This window comes from Gobio gobio (assembly GCF_949357685.1).
Source record: "Gobio gobio genome assembly, chromosome: 1".
Taxonomy (NCBI): Eukaryota; Metazoa; Chordata; class Actinopteri; order Cypriniformes; family Gobionidae; genus Gobio; species Gobio gobio.
Genome location: NC_137097.1, coordinates 81,659,232 through 81,681,706, shown reverse-complemented (window position 1 = coordinate 81,681,706; position 22,475 = coordinate 81,659,232). Strand labels below are relative to the sequence as shown.

The 22,475-nt window shown below is 40.3% G+C and overlaps 1 protein-coding gene across 1 annotated transcript in view; it reads left to right on the top strand.

Annotated features, from left to right (window-relative positions):
* The window catches only part of LOC307126510 (uncharacterized protein), a 65,333-nt gene that overhangs the window by 4,418 nt on the left and 38,440 nt on the right, over window positions 1-22,475 (top strand). The window lies entirely within an intron of this gene.

The window sequence follows — 22,475 nt, the reverse complement described above, 5'->3', positions numbered from 1 at the left end:
AATCTGCTGAGTGTCTTCTTTAAAACAAGCCTTCAAAACCTAAATTTACCTTTTCATTTTTTCTGTGTGTGTGTGTGTGAGAGAGAGAGAGAGAGAGAGAGAGTGAGTGTGTGAGTGAGAGAGAGAGAGAGAGAGAGAGAGAGAGAGAGAGAGATTGATTGAAAAGTATCTTTTAATTACTTTAAGTGACAAAAAAACATCAACAATATTACATCACATTTTCATCACATTTTTTTTTTTTATAAATTATTAAAATGATAAAAGCAACTCTCCTTCATCATCAACAGTACATAGAACATTTTTAACAGCCCATTTTTTAATAAAAGCCTGTAAATTGTTAGTCAACTTGTGATAAGCATATTCAATTTTAAGTCGAGCTGCTAATAGTCCTATAAAGACACCATTTACCTCTTTTGACCCTCTATTCTGGATCATATTTTTCCTTGAAATCCATATAGAAAGTTTAGCCACACCAAAAACTAAATTCATCAGAACATGTTTGTGTTTTTGCTTTACAGAATACTTTGGTCCAAAAACAAACAAAACAAAAGAAAAACATTCTCCCCAAATCAAACACCACTGTTCTAATAAATTAAATAACAATCCTAACCTATGACATCCACAAAATAAATGCACCAAAGTTTCATTTTGGGTACAAAAAGGACAGTCCACCCCTTGACTGGGATCTAAATGTGCTACATTTTTATTAGAGGCTATTGCCCCATGTATTATCCTCCATTGAAGGTCTCCTGTCTTTTATCATTTGGAAGTTTATACAAAGATCTCCAACAGCCTTTTACACACTGATCTGGGCCAAAAAAATCTAACCACCTCGATGCTTTCATTCCTTCCAGAGATCTCATATGGAGTACCTTTACACACAGAATATAAGTTTGTTTCTTTCCCAGTTCTTCAAAAGAACCTAGTTGCACATTTGAAAAAGAAAGATAACCATTCTCTGAACACAGCCTCTCTTCCACCGTGGGGGAAACATCAAGAAATGGGAAAATGTATTCACACCCATCCTCCCATTGACCAATGACATCAGGATCACTAGCAAACTCCTTTAGTGAATGTGGCAATGACTCACAGACCTCTTGCACTATTTTTTGAATCAGTCTTTCCGATCTTATATTGGCCAATTGCCCCAACTCAACTAGAGATGAGTGCATCGCCTTAAAGAGATGGCCTAACTTTGTGCACCTGCCTCTCTCAATGCTGAACGTAGGCTTGCAGACTTTAAAGACCTGGCACAAAAAAGTTCATTATAAAAAAGTGGCTCTTCAAAGATCCACATACCAGGCAAGGCAGTTGAATCTCTTGATACCTTCAAAATCTGCCATGCCTGTAAAACTGAGTCATAAAAAGAGGCTAAACCTCCCAAATCCACTTCCTCAGTTTTTAGCAGAAAAAGTTGCTTGTTGTAACCCAGCCTCCCTGCCTTCTGAAGAAGCATCTTCGCAGTTTCATGCCATCTCAAACCATATAAAAATCTCTGTGCGGTCTTCAATCTAAAAGTCACTATACGTGAGGATAAGTCAACAAGTCCCTGGCCCCCCTCACAAAGAGGAAGATAAAGGGCTGCAGCTCTAATCCAATGTCAGCCTGACCAGAAAAAATCCACCATTTTCTTTTGTAAACGTTGAATTAAAACGTTTGGTGGATTTAAAACCATAAATTTATGCCAAAGCATGGAAGCAACCAGATTATTGATCACTAATACACGTCCCCTGTATGACATCTGGGGCAACAACCATCTCCACTTTGACATTTTTGCACACACCTTCTCCATTATTCCCTCCCAGTTATTTTCCTGAAATTGTTGTGTGCCAAAAAAAATACCCAACACTTTTAACCCATTAGTTCCCTATTTCAAACCCACGGGTAAAAGAGGTATCTTTTCCCCTTCCCATTTTCCCACTTTTAAAGCCTTACTTTTATCCCAATTGACTTTTGATGAGGAAGCCTTCTCATAACACTTCAAAGCCTTTATAATTGTACATACATCATCATCATTTTTAACAAATACACTGATATCATCAGCATATGCTGATACAACTAAAGAAGAGTCAAATTTACAGCCTGGTAAAACGAAACCAGTCAAATGATTCCTTAAAAAACACAGAAGAGGTTCAACCACTAGCGAATAAAGCTGTCCAGAAATAGGACAACCTTGCCTTATTCCTCTTTCTACTGGTATTGGTCGACTAAGCCCTCTTCCCACTTTAACCATGCATGAAGCACTCTTATAAAGAAGACTTATCCAGGCTATAAAATTCTCTCCGAAACCAAAAGCCTTTAAAACAGAAAACTATGATCTATTCTGTCGAAGGCTTTATCAGGAAGTTGGATTTGACTTCCTACTTCCTGCTTCGCTACTGTTCGGAGGCTCTTGCTTACTGCTCCGCGCTTTGCTCTATCGCTTCTATATTTTACAACTTCAGCAAATCAGCACATTGCTCAAACGACAAAGCTTGACTCCAATGATAAAATTAGAAACTCTGGTGACTGAATTCCTAAACAAAAAGCGGAATATTTCAACCGACCAGCCTCCCACTGCCTTCAGCTTACATTCCGGAGAAGGGAAAACACAGCTGCCTACATTCAAAAGGATAAGAAAATGCCTCTTCTAGAATCTACTTGCTGCACAAACTGCCACAGACTTTTACAAAGGATTGCAGTTCTTGAAACAAAGTTATTTGCGGAACCATCCAACCAGACGAAACACACAGCAGAGCTTCATCATGATCGCCCTCTGCACACTGCCGGTGAGTCCCATAAATGTAGTGCTACTCAACATGTAGAGAAACAAGTAACTGATCAACACACTAATCAATGGAACAAACAGGGAGCAAGACCCAAAGGCACTCGAGACATCAGATTGTCACGAGCATCACATATTGCCGCAGTAGCATGCTCTACCCCAGACACAAGGATTGCAAACACTAGTTTTCTACCACCAAATATACATCTTGAAAACAGATTTGAAGTGCTAATGAATGTGGGTGAGGAATCCCCAAACGTGATAAATGTGACCGAACACAGATTGAATCAGCCCGCAGCTAACACTAATGCTAACAGGCGCTCAAGGTCAAGCAGACAGCGGCCCTCAGCTCAGACTGCAGCCGAGCCCAGGACTCTGATAGTGGGCGACTCAACAATCAGAAACATTAGCAGCAGGGATACAACTACATGCTGCCTTCCACAAGCTAAAGTTTCTGATGTCAACAGAGAACTTAAGAACATTCTGATGAAACACAAGACTGCAAATCGACTCATCATTCATGTGGGAAAGAACGATATTCAGAGAGAGGAGTCAGAACTCCTTAAGAGGGATTTTAATGAACTTTTTGAAACACTTAGAAAACTGAAAGTTCAGCCGTTCATCAGTGGACCACTTCCAGCAAAAGGAACAAATAGGTTTTCACGGCTACTTGGGCTTAATACATGGCTGCAAAAAACCTGCAACATGAAGGGAGTGAACTTTATCGACAATTTTAATCTCTTCTGGAGTCAGAGACAACTGTTTACATCAAATGGCCTCCACCCAAACAAACTCGGTGCAAGAGTGCTAAAGGACAATATTTATTTTTCCCTTCATCATCCTTCAGCTGTGTGTGCTAACCCACTCAACCTGGATGGCACACACACACCAGTAAAGTACGATCACAGGACTTCATTTCAGCATCTGAATGGACATGCGGTTGATACACCCCACAAGGACAATGATAACACCACGCAGCCACAACAACCACTTCTCATGGACACACTCCCAGCTGAGCCCCGCCCTCAGAGCTCACCACAGATAGACTGTGACGAATTAGAACTGCTCCAAATGACACAGATCGAGGAACTAAACAGTAACATCTCAGCCCATACTGTGGAGTCTGTGGAGGCACTGGTAAAAATGGGGACCATCAGGAGTGATACTGGTGAAATTTTAAAACTTATATGTAATATAAGCAATAGGCTGGAAGAAATGTCACTCCTTGAACCGGACGATAACATATTGCAGTTTCCGGTAACATCAGAGAAACAGCCCCCCTCACCAGACATGTTATTCCGCTCTACAGCATCCCCGCCTCTGAGCTTCACAGAGAAAATGGATTTTGTTTATACTGGAAACAGACAATCATACTCGATCACTGCGAGCCCCCAGATATCAACCAAAAAGCGTCAAGGCCCACAACCACCAAAGACTGTGGGCCCAGCTCGCTCTGCCCCTCCTCCTGTGAGATTTCTTCGGTCACAACGTCAGGGCACACACCCTCCTCCATCTGCACCAAAAACAACTGATTCCAGCTCTCAGTGACGTGTTCTGGGTCCTCGCAAAGTCAACAGCAATCTTATCAAATGTTTACAAAACATGCGTGAGCCCAGTGTGTCTCTATCTTTCTCTATTTCTGTTCTGTTACGTGATAGAAAGTCCAAGGCTTTCTCAGGCCGTATGGCAAACCCATCTAATCTGCTGCCTGTTAATTGTCAAACTAAGATTACTATGGGGGAAAAAATTAAAATGAATACTGTTAAGTTAGCACTCTTAAACATCCGTTCACTTAAAAACAAATCATTTCTAGTCAACGACTTAATATCCACAAACAACCTAGATTTTTTGCTTCTAAATGAAACGTGGCTAGAAGACAGCTACAGTGCAACAGTCCTCAATGAAACAGCCCCTCCTAACTTTACTTTTAGTGTCTGCAGACCAGTCAGAAGGGGGGGGGGGGGGGGTCGCAGCTCTATTTAAAGATGTTTATCAATGTAAGCAAGTATCATTTGGTGACTATTTGTCTCTAGAATATCTGGGCATTGTGCTAAAAGGTGCACCACGCATCCTGCTTATCATTATTTATAGGCCTCCGAAATATTCTCCGGCCTTTATTGATGACTTTACAGAGCTGTTATCAGCAATCTCATCTGAGTATGACTGTTTTGCTATTGCTGGGGATTTTAACATTCACATTGACAATGCTGAATCCAGTACAACAAAAGATCTCATGACTGTACTTAACACTTTTGATTTGACACAACATGTTCACGGACCCACACATGATCGTGGACACACTCTAGATTTACTTATCAGTAAGGGGCTAAACATTTCATCGATAGTTATTAAGGATGTGGCACTGTCTGATCATTTCTGTATTTTCTTTGATATATCAATCTCTCCTGCCATTGAAACTAGATCTGTCTCTATCAAAAAGAGATGCTTAAATGAGAACACTAGTGTGCTGTTTATGAAGGCTATATCTCTAACACCAAGCATATCTGCAGACTCTGTTGATTTTCTCCTTGACTCTTTTAACTCAAAAGTTAAGGGTGTAATTGATGATATTGCTCCTGTAAAAGCCAGGAAAAAGAGTGGCAAACAAAAAGCACCCTGGAGAAACTCAACAGCAGTGCAATTAATGAAAAGACAATGCAGGAAATCGGAACGCATGTGGCGAAAGACAAAACTTGTAGTCCATTATAAGATCTATAAAGACAGTCTTCGTGCTTTCAATGTGGAACTAGGCAAAGCTAGACAGACCTTCTTTTCAAATATTATAAACAGAAACATAAACAACACACGCAGTCTTTTTGCTACTGTAGAGAGACTAACAAACCCCCCGAGTCACATTCCCAGTGAAATGCTCTCAGACAGCAAATGTAGTGAGTTTGCTTCCTTCTTCTCCGAGAAAATCATTAATATCAGAAATGCGATCAGCACATCCTTGAGTTTCTCTGGGGTGAATCAGATCAGACCACAGCCTCAAAAAGTTACTATGACTGATTTCGAAGCAATTGATGGTAAAATTTTAGAAGAAACAATACAGCACCTTAAAACATCAACCTGCGCCCTTGACACACTCCCCACTTCTTTTTTCAAAAGTGTGATTAACTGTTTAGAAGCAGATCTTCTCGAAGTGGTAAACGCCTCACTTCTTTCTGGGACTTTTCCAAACTCCCTAAAAACCGCAGTAGTTAAGCCTCTCCTGAAAAAGAGAAATCTGGATAACTCCATACTGAGCAACTACAGACCAATCTCAAATCTCCCCTTCATAGGCAAGATCATTGAAAAAGTTGTTTTCAGTCAGCTGAACAAATTCTTGAACTCAAACGGATACTTTGACAATTTTCAATCTGGTTTCCGACCGCATCACAGCACAGAGACAGCGCTCATAAAGATTATAAATGATATTCGCCTCAATACAGATACAGGCAAAACATCAATTCTGGTACTACTGGACCTCAGTGCTGCATTCGACACTGTTGACCACAAAATACTTCTTGACAGGCTAGAAAATTGGGTTGGGCTTTCTGGAATGGTCCTCAAATGGTTCAGGTCATACTTAGAAGGGAGAGGTTATTATGTGAGTATAGGTGACCATAAGTCTGAGTGGACATCCATGACATGCGGAGTCCCACAAGGGTCAATTCTTGCACCACTCCTTTTCAATCTGTATATGCTGCCACTCAGCCAAATAATGAAGAATAACAAAATGGCTTACCACAGCTATGCTGACGACACCCAGATCTACTTAGCCCTATCACCTAATGACTACAGCTCCATTGACTCTCTATGTAAATGCATTGATGAAGTTAACAGTTGGATGTGCCAAAACTTTCTTCAGTTAAACAAAGACAAAACTGAAATTACTACATTTGGAAACAAAGATGAAATTCTCAAGGTGAACGCATATCTTGAGGCTAAAGGCCTGAAATAAAAAAATCAAGTCAGGAATCTTGGTGTGATTTTGGAGTCAGACCTGAGTTTCAATAGTCATGTCAAAGCAATAACTAAATCCGCTTACTATCATCTCAAAAATATATCAAGAATTAGATGCTTTGTTTCCAGGCAAGACTTAGAGAAACTCGTTCATGCTTTTATTACCAGCAGGGTGGACTATTGTAATGGTCTCCTCACCGGCCTTCCCAAAAAGACCATTAGACAGCTGCAGCTCATACAGAACGCTGCTGCCAGGATCCTGACCAGAACCAGAAAATATGACCATATCACACCAGTCCTCAGATCTTTACACTGGCTTCCAGTTATATTTAGGATCGATTTTAAAGTGCTATTACTTGTATATAAATCACTCAATGACCTAGGACCTCAATACATTGCAGATATGCTGATTAAATACAAACCCAACAGATCACTCAGATCATCAGGATCAAGTCAATTAGAAATACCAAGGGTTCACTCAAAGCCAGGAGAGTCTGCCTTTAGCTATTATGCCAGCCGTAGCTGGAACCAGCTTCCTGACCAGATCAGATGTGCTCCAACAGTAGCCACTTTCAAATCCAGACTCAAAACACATCTGTTTAGCTGTGCATTTACTGAATGAGCACTGTGCCACTGTACGTGCTTTGTCCGAACTGCTTGCATTTTAATTTATATGCTTAAATTTAACCCTGTTTTTATTTTTATTTTTAATTATACTCTTTATTTTTATCTTTCAATATTTTCTTTATTTTTTATTTCTTTTAATTCCTATTATAACTGTAATATTTTTATTTCATTTCTGTGTAAAGCACTTTGAATTGCCACTGTGTATGAAATGTGCTATACAAATAAACTTGCCTTGCCTTGCCTTGCCTTATCTTGATCCAGGGATAAAATTCCAACATTCTGATCATACACTTTTCACACATCTAAAACATCTCTCATTAAAAATAAATTATCCGTTATGGTCCGATCAGGGAAACAATAGGTTTGATCCATATGTACAAGAAGACAAATATAAGGCTTCAGCCTATTAGACAAAGGTCTAGAAAGCACTTTATATTCAGTACATAAGAGCGCAATAGGTCTCCAGTTCTTAATTTGAGTTAAATCTCCTTTTTTAGGAATTAATGTTAACACAGCTCGTCTACAAGAGGTTGGGAGTACATTTTCTTGAAAAGAACTCACCCAAACCTTATGCACATCAGGTCCTATAATTTCCCAAAAATGTTTATAAAAGTCAATACTGAGTCCGTCTATTCCTGGTGAGCGCCCTGAGGTCAGCTGATTAACAGCTATAGTGAGTTCCTCCAAACTTATTTCTTTGTCCAGCTCAGCTTGTTCAGCTCCACTTAGCTTAGGAAGACCCTCTAGAAGTTCTTGAACACAGTCCTCATCACACTGCTCCTTTCCATACAATTCTGTATAAAAAGCAGTAGCGCATCTCCTCATCTCCCCTCCATCTATTGTTACATGTCCATCTGGACATCTCAGACATGTCATGCGATGATCTTTTACATTAGTCTTTTCCAAATTGAAGAAAAAAGTACTTGAAGCATCCATGTCTTTTAATTGAATATATCTTGACCTCACTAGGGCTCCTTTAACTTTTTCTTGCAGCAAGGAACTCAGCTCCATCTTTTTCGTTTTCAAAACATCATTATTGCCAGCATCCCCACCATCTGAAAGGCTGTTTTCAATCTGTCTTATGGACTCCTCAATCTCCTTTATAGCCTGTTTTAACATAACAGAAGAAAAAGAAGTATATTGTTGACAAAAATTTTTAATTTGAGCCTTTCCAACTTCCCACCACCTATTTAAAGACTCAAAAGAATGTTTTTTTTTCTGTCCACTTTTGCCAAAAAAAATTGAAATTCCCACAAAAAAGTTCATCTTGTAGCAATTTATTATTAAAATGCCAGTAAGATCTATTAGCGTCTTGTTTCAAAAGAATATTCACAATAATAAGATGATGATCAGAAAATCCAACTGGTCTAATTGCACTATCAGTCAGCTTCGATCTAAGTCTCTGTGACAAATAAAATCTATCTAATCTAGCTGCACTCACTCTTCCATCTAAAATGTTGACCCATGTATATTGTTTTACATTTGGAAACTTAATTCTCTATGCATCTATTAAATCAAACTGACCCACTAAACTTTTTAAATTTTTACTAGATTGTAAATGTGGCTCCTCATTAAGCCAATCAATATTAAAATCAACAGTACAATTCCAGTCTCCACCTAGGATGAGATAATCAACATCATTTATTTCAAGAGCTTGTTTTATATTATTGAAAAAAACTATTCTTTCAGTCCCGATATTAGGGGCATAGATATTAATAAAACAATAAATTGAACCATCTATATTGGCCTTGACCATTTGCCCTCTACCTATTACTAAATCACAGGAGCTTAAAACATTAACTTTACCAGAAAACCATATTGCTACCCCTCCACTAACATTACTCCCATGATTTAAGAAAAGTTGACCACCCCAAGATAGACCCCAATCAACTTCCTCTTTCTTCGTGTTATGGGTTTCTTGTAGAAATATCACATCAAGTCTATTAATTTTGACTATCTCCTTAACCATTTCTCTCTTCTGTCTATCCCTCCCACCATTTATATTTAAAGATCCCACTCTTAAACTCCCCATAGAGAAAAAGAAAAAGAGGGACAGACAGAGGAAAAATAGATACAAAAAGTGCAATGAGATCAAGGCTGACATCACTTATTTTTTACTAAAACTTTTTTGCATTTTCTAGTTTTATTTGATCTGGTTGTCTTTTTCACTGAGCAATGTTTCCTCAACCGATACCGCTTCCGTCCATCTAATAACTCAAAACTAACCATCTTTTGCAATATTGCGACTGACCTAATAAATTTTTCTGCATCATCGAAGTACTCATCCACCTTAACAGACTGTCCAAATGTTTCATCAAGGAAATTATTAATTTCCTCTAGAGAATACAAATCTTTCAACCTATTTGGTCCATCAAATCCTTCTCCATCTGACTCATCCTGTTCCATCTCTTCAGCATCACTTTCCGCTTGATTCCCATCATTCGAAAAAGAAAACACTTCCTTCTCCAGAGTTGCAGCTAAAACATTCTGTTCAAGGTGCTCACTTTCACTAGTTTTTTCCTCTGTGTTTTCAACATCTTTTGAAAACAACACCGCATTTTCAACAAAAAATGATGGCCCCGGAAGACTATCCTCTCCTTCCTTCACCAACTCCACATTCTCATTAAAGCTACACTATGTAACTTTTCCGTCCACTAGAGGTCGCCTGTTCAAAACAAAGGCGTAGTTTGATGACGGCACGTTTGAGCGCAGAATCTCGGGACATGTGGTCTTCACCTCACAGCCGGTGGGAAACAGTCAGGATAGGACTCGGGCAGAAATCATGTTCATGGATGCGATTATTAACATAACTGTAGTCTGAAGCAGAGCAGGACCGAGTGTTGTGGAGCTGAGCAAGGCCGCAGGAGCGATTGAAGAGCGGGACTGTTATTATGGCATAGTCGCCGGCGGGACTTTTATTATGACACGGTTGCCGGCGCCACTTCCTCTTTTCCAGTCATGAATATGAGGTAACGCAACTCTGTTTATCGTATTAGATATATCTGAGTGTGTTGAAAAGGAAGTTATGACGTTCGCTCGGCGGCTGCTATGACACTTGTTCACAATGCAGTGAGAGTAAAGTGTTTCACTGAATAAAACCGGAAACCGAGGGTGACGCAGATATGACGCAATCGACAGGCGACTCCCTCACACGCATAGCTCACACGTCCCGGTTCCTTGGTTAAAATAGCAATTTTCTCTCGATTTACAAATAGTTGAAAACATTTGGAATATTCTAAGTACTCAAATGAACAAAATATATAACACTGGCCTAGTGGTTTCTGGATATTTTACTGCAAAAATCCTACATAGTTCACCTTTAACTCCACCATGCATTTGTTCTCCCTGAGTCGTAGACTTACTAGAAGGTGAAATCACTTCTTGCCTAACAGCATCATACACTTGTTCAATCTGGCTTTCTGTGCGTTCAACCTGTTTTCTGTGCGGGCACACAAGACGCTTGTGCCCCACATCCCCACATTCAAAACATTTCATGCACCCTGAATTGGCATACACAGTATAATATCCTCCTTCATTAGGCCTAGACTACTTTTGTTCTGAGCAGGTGTTGTCAGTGAACAGGGTATAACTGTTGGACACTCATGAAAAACTGACGCTGATTATGTGGGAAACATTATCTAATAGCAGTCAAGTTGTCATTGTTTGTGTCAAACAAGTTGTGAATTCGTTGTAACATTAAAACAGGAGATCATGACTTACTCAAAGTGATACTCGGAGCTCCAGTGGTTTCTCAGTGGGTGAACGAGGATATGCTTTTTTCATTGGTTGTTGCGTTAAATCTTACCCAGATACAATAATGCTGTTTTCTGATTGGCTATTGTGTAGTCTCTTTCTTTATTTTTTGATTGGCTGATAAGTGGCAGGCTCGACTAAGAACTCCAGGGGAGACGCGCTTTGATTCCTGCCCGGTTCCATAGAGTGAGCGGCGCGGCCAGATACATTTAGGGCATCGGTGCATATTAACAGGCCCGTCGCGACAAGGCAGGCAAACCAAGCAATTGCTTGGGGCCCCGAGCTGGCCTGGGGCCCCAAGACAATGACAGGTTAAAAATAAAATGCAACGACAAACTGTGTGAGCGCCCCTTTGATAGTCAATGCAGTAAAGTGCAATGACACTGTTATCGGGAACCCTCTTAAGGGGCCCCTCTCAGTAGTCGCTGACAGCAGCCAGCCAATCACGCGATCTCTGCTGACGGCAAAATACAAAACCTCCTCGGCAGTCATCATGAAGCGGAATTATGCTTCAGGAAGCCAGAAAAGAAAAAAGAGAAAGGAAGAGGAGGATAAGAAAAAACAAGATAGTGGTAAGTGATAAATGACACTGGATAAAATAGCTCTACTTGTCTTGTACAAAAACTGTGTAATTTTGCAGCAGGTAGGCTAGCAAAAATATGTTTATGTTAGCTAACTTACCTGCCTGACAAATGCTGCTTGTAACGAACAGTTAGTGCAACTTTTTTTTGAACGGACGGAATATGTTTACATACTGTAATATGTTTTTTAACTAGATAAGGAAGACGCAGATCTGTTCCAGAATCACTGTTTATCGTATTTAATGATATTGCTATAGCTTTATATGAACTGATGACAATCTGCATTGTTAAAAACGCTATATAAATAAAGTTGACTTGACTTTGTAATAGGTTTTGATGAAAGTGGCATAGCATGCTATACTAACTATTATTTATGCTATGCATAAATAACCTGGAATAGTTCAGATAGCAGTCTATATTAACTATCATTATAAGAGGAACATAATTTTTTCATGGGATATATACGGTAGTGACAGTTTGCAAATATGACATTATTTTTATAAGTTACCAATGGATCTTGAACAGTTACTTTATTCTGTGTGGCAATTTTTACACTGTTACATTTTGAAGTACAGTATCAGGACAACCCACATGTTTTACTGGTACTGTTTATTAACTATTTAACAAGGTATTATAGTCATCTGTTGCAACTTTATAATAACCATCCAGATAATGTTTATAGACAGTTTACAAACCAACAAGTGTTAGGAATATCTGGTCCGTCTAACTATGTAATGTTTATAGATGTTTTAAAAATGGTTTCTTAAAGCTTTACAAAAAATGTTTTTACGGTACAATGGTGTTTTTTTGCAAATGTTTAATTGTTGAAAATGTTCACATTTTATGCACATTATATGCAACAGCAGTATTTGCACTGTAAACCTTTTTTATTTATATAAAGTGTGGGTGAACTTAAACTTTATGGCATATGCTGTGGTTCCTGTCGGCTTTGCGTTCGTGCGGGTGTGTGTCTGTGTGTTCCTTCAAACGGCCCTGCATATTAAATATATGATGAATAGTTTTTCTGCGTGAGAAATACAATGTGTGGTGGGAGTGCGTGACAAAAGACCAAAAGGAGTGACTGTCACGCTCAATGCGTGACACTTGATAGCCCTGCAGTAACACTAAAAAAACTAAAAAAAAACTTTTTTATGTAATGTGATGATCAAAGTAAAAATATAATTATGAATCATCTGAACAAACATTCATCCTTTACAGCTCAAGCTGATCCAACAACACCAGTGATTCCAGTCCACTTCACAAACTCCACTATAAACACTCCAGTAACTTCTACAGAAGGTACCGTTTAAAAAAATAAAACTTTCACTGATATGAGTTTCACTGAATCCTCTCGTCCCTTGAATTTGAACTTTATTTGAAAGAGTTGTTTAAAGGGGTGGTAAACCACGATTTCACTTTTCTAACTTTAGCTAACGTGTAATGTTGCTGCTTGAGCATAAACAACATCTGCAAAGTTACAACGTTCAAAGTTTAAAGCAAAGGGAGATATTTGCTTTTAAAGAAATCAGTTTCTAAGGACTACAGCAAACGGCCGCTAGGGACTACTACACATTCACCCAGGTTTTGCTGACATCACCAGGCCCAATATTTACATAAACCCCTCCTCCGGGGAATATGAAATAAGGGGGGGTGAGGCCATTTTGTATCGCGGCGCTGTTGTGGTATAGTTAGGCTGGAGTGTTGTTGCCGCGATGCCGAGGAAACGCTGTTATTTTCATCCGGATTGCAGGTCTGGGGTACTTGCTCTGTTCAGCCTTCATAGGGACGGGGGTGCGTTGCAGAGCGTTTAAAATAAAACATGTTATATGCACGTGTGTTTGAGTCAGCGGGAATCAGGCGCGCGAAGGGCTCCTGCAGCACATCCACGTAGGAGAACATCCACCGTCTTCGCGATTTCAATGCCAGATTTGCACAACGTCAGCTGCGTGAAAAAAACACTGCCGGTGCGTGGATGCATGACGCGCGCGCTGCACATTTCACGGAGGACAACACAAACTTCCACAAACTTCGCGAGTTCAATACAGGATATGCACAACGGCTTGTCCTGAAAGCTGGATTTACAAACAGAAGCTGTTCACGGGCCACACCCTGTAAGTCTGATTTATTTTTCATCGATGTGTTTTCCTGTAATAGGTTGTAGCAAGGAAGTAAACAGATGACAACGCTGTTCTGCAAACCAGTCTGTTAAATGCTCATTCATACTTAACGTTATCTGACGAACACCTAATGTTACAAACACTAACGTTAAAATCTCAACAGCGAACCTGACATTAGTGTAAATGATTCTTTGATTAGAGCTTTTATGTATTGTTTATCTACAGGCATGCTAAACATGGTTCTGTGTGTGATTTGGCTAACTTACTAGTTTAAGCCAGTGCTTAGTGTTTGTTTTGGGTTAGTTCTTGTGACAGATATTTGGCTATAATCGTTCTAAAAATACAAAAGTTAAAGTGCCATTCAGTAGCGATCATTATAGATCCGCAGTCTTTACTCTGGAGGACTGAACAGGTTGTGCTCGATCATCTTCACTCAAATGTTCTGGGTCTGATTCGGGCTCAGATTGGTATGGTTTTATTGACGCCGTTGTTTCTAACACTGACCAAAGCACAGCCTCCGGTAAAGGTAAGGGGCGTGACGTTTCCGACATACGTGCACTGCGGTTAGCGAATCACAACACACTGGGCCAGCTAACCAATCAGAGCCCACTGCGTATTTTTGAGGGACTGGCTTCATACAACCCGGAAAGCATCAGACCGTTTTACAAGGAGGGACAGAGCAGTGTAGAATAAAGGTCAAATATATGAAAAATAAAGCAATTTTTTTTTAAACGAAGCATGAACACATGTTACAGTGCACCCCACAAACACAGTCAAGCCTTCAAAAGAATGTGTTTTACCACCCCTTTAATAAAGTGTCTTGTCAGCCTTACTTGACAAGTGTTGTTCTGTCAAAGTAACAATGGTGAGTAAAATTTATTGATAATGCAGGATTCACACCATATCTCAGGGCTGCCCAATCCTGTTCCTGGAGATCTACCATCCTGTAGAGTTAAGTCTGAACCCTGATCCAGAAGGTAGATCTCCAGGAACAGGATTGGACAACTGAAGGCCAAGAACAACTTTTACAGAAATGCTGATGATAATGAGCCCGCATGGAACGTGTAGCTTTTTCACAGTCTATATTGATTCTTATTTTTCTTGAGCTGTGTGTGTGTGTGTGTGTGTGTGTGTGTGTGTGTGTGTGTGTGCGTGTGGCCTGGTAAACCCTACGTTATGGGGACCACAAAAATGTCCCCACAAAGATGGCAATATCCGAAATCCTCGTCCTTGTGGGGACATTTTTTGGTCCCCATGAGGAAAACATCTTATAAATCAGACTAAGTGAGGTTTTTTGAAAATGTAAAAATGCAGAATGTCTCCTGTGATGGGTATTGGATTTTGGGGTAGGGGCAGTGTGTGTGTGTGTGTGTGTGTGTGTGTGTGTGTGTGTGTGTGTGTGTGTGTGTGTGTGTGTGTGTGTGTGTGTGTGTGTGTGTGTGTGTGTGTGTGTGTGTGTGTGTCTCAGACTGTATTGTGAGAGTTTCTCCATACGGGTGAACGTTCTCAGGTGAGATTGCGAGAGGCGCCTCATATGAGTAAATGCCATCAGTGAGAAAACATCACTCATCATCTCTTGTGATTATTCTCCCTGTTTATTCTCAGGTAACCGATCACTAAGTGATGTTTTATTAACACATTTCGGGAGGAGCACGTTCAGATAATTAAACCTAATTAAACACGAGTGGAGCACATCAAGCTAATCGATTTAATCAACGATAAGAGGTGTATATATATATAGCAGATTTACCTTCTTTCGTTGACCGTTTTTATTTTAGCATTCCTCCAGCACCCCACTTTGATTCTAAATAAACTCTTATTAGACGTCAACACAATCCATAATATAATACAGTCTAGTTCTAGACTATCTCTATCACGGGGGGGTACTCTGAGTTCGGGCCAAAATTCCTCCCCCGGACAGCACGCCAAATACGCATAATCTTTATTCTATTTAATTTGATGTAAGTGTGAACTCGTGAAAGTGATTATAGTGCATTTAGAAAACAAGTTTAAATGTTGATGGTATGTGTAGGTATTAGTTGAAAGAGAGTGAAAGTTTTATTTTAAGCATGTTAGTGCATGTACACGAGCGGAGCACACGGCAGCCGGGCCCAACGGAACGAGTAACGGTAATATGGTTTTCACCATGTGGAAAAGCTAAAGGCGTTTATATACTTTGTATTATGTTTCATGCTGTTTATTTTTGCCACTATTTACGAGTTTTGTAAGAGTATACGCAACTGTATTCATGTTCTATTCACTGATAGTGAAGAGAATGAGAAATGTTTAGAAAATGATTTGCGTATGGTTATAAGTTAATATTAGGGGTGTAACGGTACACGTATTCGTACCAAACCGTTCGGTTCGGGTTCCGAATGCAATCTTTAACAGTTAACAGTCGACTTGTTTTAAGTGCGGAACACACTTCAATCCGAGTTCCCACACAAACATATTAAGTATTCAGTCCATTTTATCATGAAATTCAAAACGAAAAATGCCGTTCTGACAGCATTACAATTTTTTCAGTAAACCACTGTTGAATAAAAATAAATAAAAAGCAATTTTGTAAAACTGCGATACCGAACTCGTACCAAACCGTGACTTCAAAACCGAGGTACGTACCGAACCGTCAGTTTTGTGTACCGTTACACCCCTAGTTAATATATTCACAACAAAAAGGAAATATATATATATATTACTGTGACCAACCTGTATGTGAATATGAGATGTGCGTAAATCCCATCACTGAGAAAACATCACTCATCATCTCTTGTGATTATTCTCCCTGTTTATTCTCAGGCGTAACTGCTGGATTATTAATCAGAGGTAGACAAGTTCATTTATTCTGACAGCTTTATATCACTCAAACTATCAGTCCGTCTGTGAATGAGTTGAATCCTCTTGACTTCAGCTTCTCCTCTTCCTCTCATGTTTCCTGCAGTGATTGTGAGTATTGTTGAGATGGCAGTGTTTGCTGCTCCGACTGTGATTCTTCTTCAGATCATCTGTGCAAGAAGAGCTGGTGAGTTTGAGCCGCACACAATCTGATCATTCACACTCATCTGATCTGGAACAATATTTTGAATTATATGAGAGCTCAGTCAATGGCTTTATATTTTGATTATACGAGAGCTCAGTCAATGGCTTTATTTTGCAGGGAGGAAGGACTCGCAGCGCCCAGAGGAAATAGAGATGCCTACAATATAAGAATAAAATACTGGTGAGTTTTGAGCAAATCTTCAACAATATCTAAAATAGCAAAAACATATTGAGGTCATAGTTTTATTTTCCTCTTCTTAGAAAACAAAGAACACACTCTCGTCACCCTGAAGAAATAGTGACACCATCAAGTTTAGATTACAATTGATTTACAAATAAAAGGCTATATTTAGTTTTATTTATGTGGATTTTATGGATACTTCCAGTGTTAAAGGTCATGTTCTTGTGTTGTGTATATAAACTGCTTTAAATATAATGTTAAATTCAGTAATGGACAGACTCAGACTGTGTAAAATCCTCTCTCTGTTCTGATGGAGATCCCTTCATGATTCTTGTATCTGTTCATACCTGTTTGTTTTTAGCATTTTATTTTTCATTTTTGAATGATTGCTACTCATTTTATTAATAAAACCTCTGCAATTGTGTTTAATATGTCACCTTTCCTGTGATGTTTGTTACAAATATGGTGATCAATATTATATTTATTAATTTCACCAACTTAAAGTTTGAGTATAAGGATATTTGTTCACTTCAGACACATAGAGAGTGTGTCGACACATACAATATAACACTACAGTAAACACTGTACAGCCAAAGGCTAAAAATGATTACATGTCTTCATCATGTGACCCTCCAGCGTCAGTTGTCGCTTCACTCCACTCATAAATCCTCTCCCGTGGCCTCATGGGATAGTAAAGTGTCCATCATATGCACACTTCAGAATCTCACCGGAAGAAGTAGATTTCAGACACACTTCTTTTGTCACGTACTGTCTTCACCTACTATATAATTGTTATGGTACACAGACACAGAACCAGGGATGAATATAAAAGAGGTTTATTTAGATAAACTGGAATAATGGTATAGATGCTGATTGGAGAGGAAGGTCGAGGAGATCATGGATGATGAAGCTGGGAATGAAGGAGAAGACACAGTGGTGTAGAAACCGGTGGATGGAGACAGACGAGGAGAGGACGATGAGGAACCAACACGGAAGACGAAGGAGTCAACCATCACTGTATTAAATTTCCCAGTGAAAGACGGTAGCGGACGGTAACTCAAGTGTAGACTAGATACTATTGAACACAACAGCGCAACCGCTTGAACTTGAAGTAAACAAAACCTTTAGTGGTGGCATTCACACAGTCCCCAGTTCCCTGCCCTGAGCAACCCAAAGATAAACTTTTTTTTATTTCTCAACCATTCTCTCAAGAAGAGGAATCAGTCCATTCTCCCCCCTTTTCGCTTTTTCTTTCTTTTTTCTTTTAGCTTTCTTTTTTCTGCACGTTCTTTAAATATAAATTAGATCTGCGCTGGGCTGTTTTTTCATCCCGCTATATGATCTATTCCGCACCACATCCTCCTGCTCACGCTTAAAATTCACTCCGTGCTCACCCGCTATAAATTATTTTATTCCCCGACCCGACCGATCCTGCTAAATTTAGATTTCATTTCCAGAATCTCTCTTTTAAATTTTCCCCTACAGAAAGAAAGAGAGTGTGGATAAAAAACGTAATAGGCTATGTTGGCCATGCAATCATTTTATTTAATTTTCTTATCATAGGCTACTGTCAACACCGTAGCTTAAAAATGTCACAGAGAAAAATAGACTTTACTACTGCAAAATAAAGAATTTCATATGAATGAATGAATGAATGTCGCTCTCTGACGACAGTCCATTACCGAAAGTCTCCTCCAAAGGCTGAATGTAAAGTCGTGGCCGGGATGCACAGAAGAATTTTTCTATATTAGCCTATTTTTTTAAATGCAAGTTATTTGTAAATGTAACAAAGTAATTGCTGTCTATTGTTCATTTTCGTTAACTTGAAATGTGTAGGCTAAATAAAAGAGAAGTGGTTGTTCTGTACATTGTTTATTTTTGTAATGCAAGTTATAATTTGTACATTAAACAAATTCATATATGTTCATATGTTCAAACATTTATTTTCTTGTCATGTAAATTAAAATGTGTAAATGAAATTAATTTGGTCTATACATTACTTAAAGTACTTTTTATAACTATTTATAGGCCTACAATTTAACTGCATCAGAAACAACAGAAATTTAAACTAACAGCTAAAACAGAAGAAAACATTTGTATGTACACTTTTATTGAGCTGAGCAGGAGACGCTGGTGGAGCTGGACCGGGATGAGGAATAATGCAAATATAATAATGGTCCGGTCTCCAATCTTCAGGCTTTGAAGCATGTCAAAATCCAATAAAACTCATAAAAAGCAAAAAAAAAAAATAACTTTTCTGCTCCATTTCTCTTTTTAAAATCTCCTCATGAACATCCGCTGTCAGTTGTCACACACACCTGCTATAGCCCATTTAACAACGCTCGGTTCAGTGTTGCCAAGTCTGGAATTGGGCTGCATTTACTGTTGCTGTGGTTTGTTTGTAGCCTATAGTCCACAGGTTTAAGTTTTCTTTACTTTAGCAATATTACTACCGCCCGCCCCTGGGTTTTGGCGCATTTTGGCTAATTTTGGCCATGATTCTGCTACTTTTGATTAGCAATTGGAGGGGTTTTGTTATGCAGACCTGGCAACCCTGTCCCTCGGTTCAGCCCTTCGTGCACTTCGAAGGCCACGACCTTCACTTTGGGACACAGCTAGTGTGTCCGTGCTGATGAGGAGATGAGGTGCAGGTGTGGGTGATTAGTACTCTGGTGATCTGGAGCGTTGTGATTGGGTGGTGGTGGAGCCTGGCTGATTCCTTTAAATAATATGGAAGTATGTGATTTTGGATGCAGCTTGTGTTAATGCCTGGTTCAACTTCCATTTATTAAAGAAACAAAACTTATGCTACTGAAAAGACAGATGCGAATGTCATGCAGACGCCCATCGCTAAAGAAAGAAGAGGAAATGCCATCATCAGTCTAAACTGGGGTCAGATGGTCACTGAAACTGAAACAGTTCTAAGAAACATGTTTCCAAGCCTCAACAGTGAGATCACCGCTCTGAAAACACTACAACTGCTATAATTAATTCACTATTTTAGTTACGGACGTGTAGAAGGGCTATCAGCCATCTCAGCATTGCAAGAAAGTCTTGACTCTGGAATAGATGCAGAACGTCACTAAAACTTCATACAGACTCTGAGTGTGTTTGATTTAAGGATTCTGGATTAGTCTGTATGATGATGATTCCTGTCACGTGTTCCCTGTGTTTTCTTTTTACATTTATTCTGTTTCCTGTCTTTGTTTTGATATGGCTAGGAACGATCCTCTCATTCCTGCGTAATAATCAATGAACTTTACCATGGGTGCACAGGGGCAATGATATTTAAAGCAGCACCTTAAAATAGGCTAACTTCTGTCAACATAACCAACATGACAACCTGCTTGCACAGAGAGCGTGCTGGGGACTATTTTCAGGCGCTGTGTAATATCATTGCGCCACTGCACCCATGGTACGGCTCAAAGTTCCTTGATTTTTACACAGGAATGAGAGTATAGTTCCTAGCCACATCGGCCTAGAAAATCACAACTTTTCATTTTCCGTCGCCTTAGTACACGATGTAACTATACACTTCACAACAGGTATGTATGAAAATGTTAGCGTTATTTTGTCACTTATTGAGCAGTAGGCTAGATGGAGCCGTTTACCTCCAGTCTTTGTTCTAACTTAGGCTAGCGGTGGGTGTGTCAGACATTCGTCAGTTATGGCATGCACAGAGATGAGAATGGTATGTATAGACTTATCTAACTCTGGGGGATACGGTGAATAAGCTAAAATCCCAAAAAGTCGGCGTGTTCCTTTAATGGTCCGCCTGGAAACAAATGCCATGACTCCAAACTCCTTGTGGAAGAAGAATGCAATTTTGAGGGAGCGTGCAATTGTCATGCTGACTCCAGGAATGTCCACTAGAGCTGTTGCCCGTGAATTGAATGTGCATTTCTCTACCATAAGTCGTCTCCAAAGGCGTTTCAGAGAATATGGCAGTACATCCAACCGGCCTCACAACCGCAGACCACGTGTAACCACACCAGCCCAGGACCTCCACATCCAGCATCTTCACCTCCATGATCCGGACAGCTGCTGCAACAATCGGTTTGCATAACCAAAGAATTTCTGCACAAACTGTCTAAAAGGGAAGGTCATCTGCATGCTCGTCGTCCTCATCGGGGTCTCGACCTGACTGCAGTTCATCGTCATAAACGACTTGAGTGGGCAAATGCTCACATTTGATGGCGTCTGGCTCTTTGGAGAGCTGTTCTCTTCACGGATGAATCCCGGTTTTCACTGTACATGGCAGACGGTGGTACGGTGTCGTGTGGGTCAGTGGTTTGCTGATGTCAACGTTGTAGATCGAGTGGCCCATGGTAGCGATGGGGTTATGTATGGGCAGGCGTATGTTATGGACAATGAACACGGGTGCATTTTATTGATGGCATTTTGAATACACAGAGATACCGTGATGAGATCCTGAGGCTCATTGTTGTGCAATTCATCCATGGCCATCACCTCATGTTGCAGCATGATAATGCACCGCCCCATTTTGGACCTGTACACAATTCCTGGAAGCTGAAAACATCCCAGTTCTTGCATGGCCAGCATACTCACTGGACATGTCGCCCATTGAGCGTGTTTGGGATGCTCTGGATCGGCTTATAGGACAGCGTGTTCCAGTTCCTGCCAATATCCAGCAACTTCACACAGCCATTGAAGAGGAGTGGACCAACATCCCACAGGCCACAATCATCAACCTGATCAACTTCATGCGAAGGAGATGTGTCTACGTGAGGCATTGGTGGTCACACCAGATACTGACTCGATTTCGGACCCCCAATACAGTAAAACTGCACATTTTAGAGTGGCCTTTTATTGTGGCCAGCCTAAGGCACACCTGTGCAATAATCCTGCTGTCTAATCAGCATCTTCATATGCCACACCTGTGAGGTGGATGGATTATCTCGGCAAAGGAGAAGTGCTCACTAACACAGATTTAGACAGAGTTCAGCTCATGAAAAATGGGGGCAAAAACAAAAGTGTTGTGTTTATAATTTTTAAAAGTGCTCCAAGGAAGGAACAGTGGAGAACTGGCCTCAGGGTCATGGGCGGCCGAGGCTCATTGATGCATATGGGGAGCGAAGGCTGGCCCGTGTGGTCCGATCAAACAGACGAGCTACTGGAGCTCAAACTGCTCAAGAAGTTAATGCTGGTTCTGATAGAAAGGGGTCAGAATACACAGAGCATCTCAGTTTGTTGTGTATGGGGCGGCACAGCCGCTGACCAGTCAGGGTGCCCATGCTGACCCCTGACCCCGCCCAAAGCACCAACAGTGGCACGTGAGCATCAGAACTGGACCACGGAGCAATGGAAGAAGGTGGCCTGGTCTGATGATCACGTGTTCTTCTACATCACGATGGCCGGGTGTGTGTGTGTGGCTTACCTGGGGAACACATGGCACCAGGTGCACTATGGGAAGAAGGCGTGGCGGCGGAGGCAGTGATGCTTTGGGA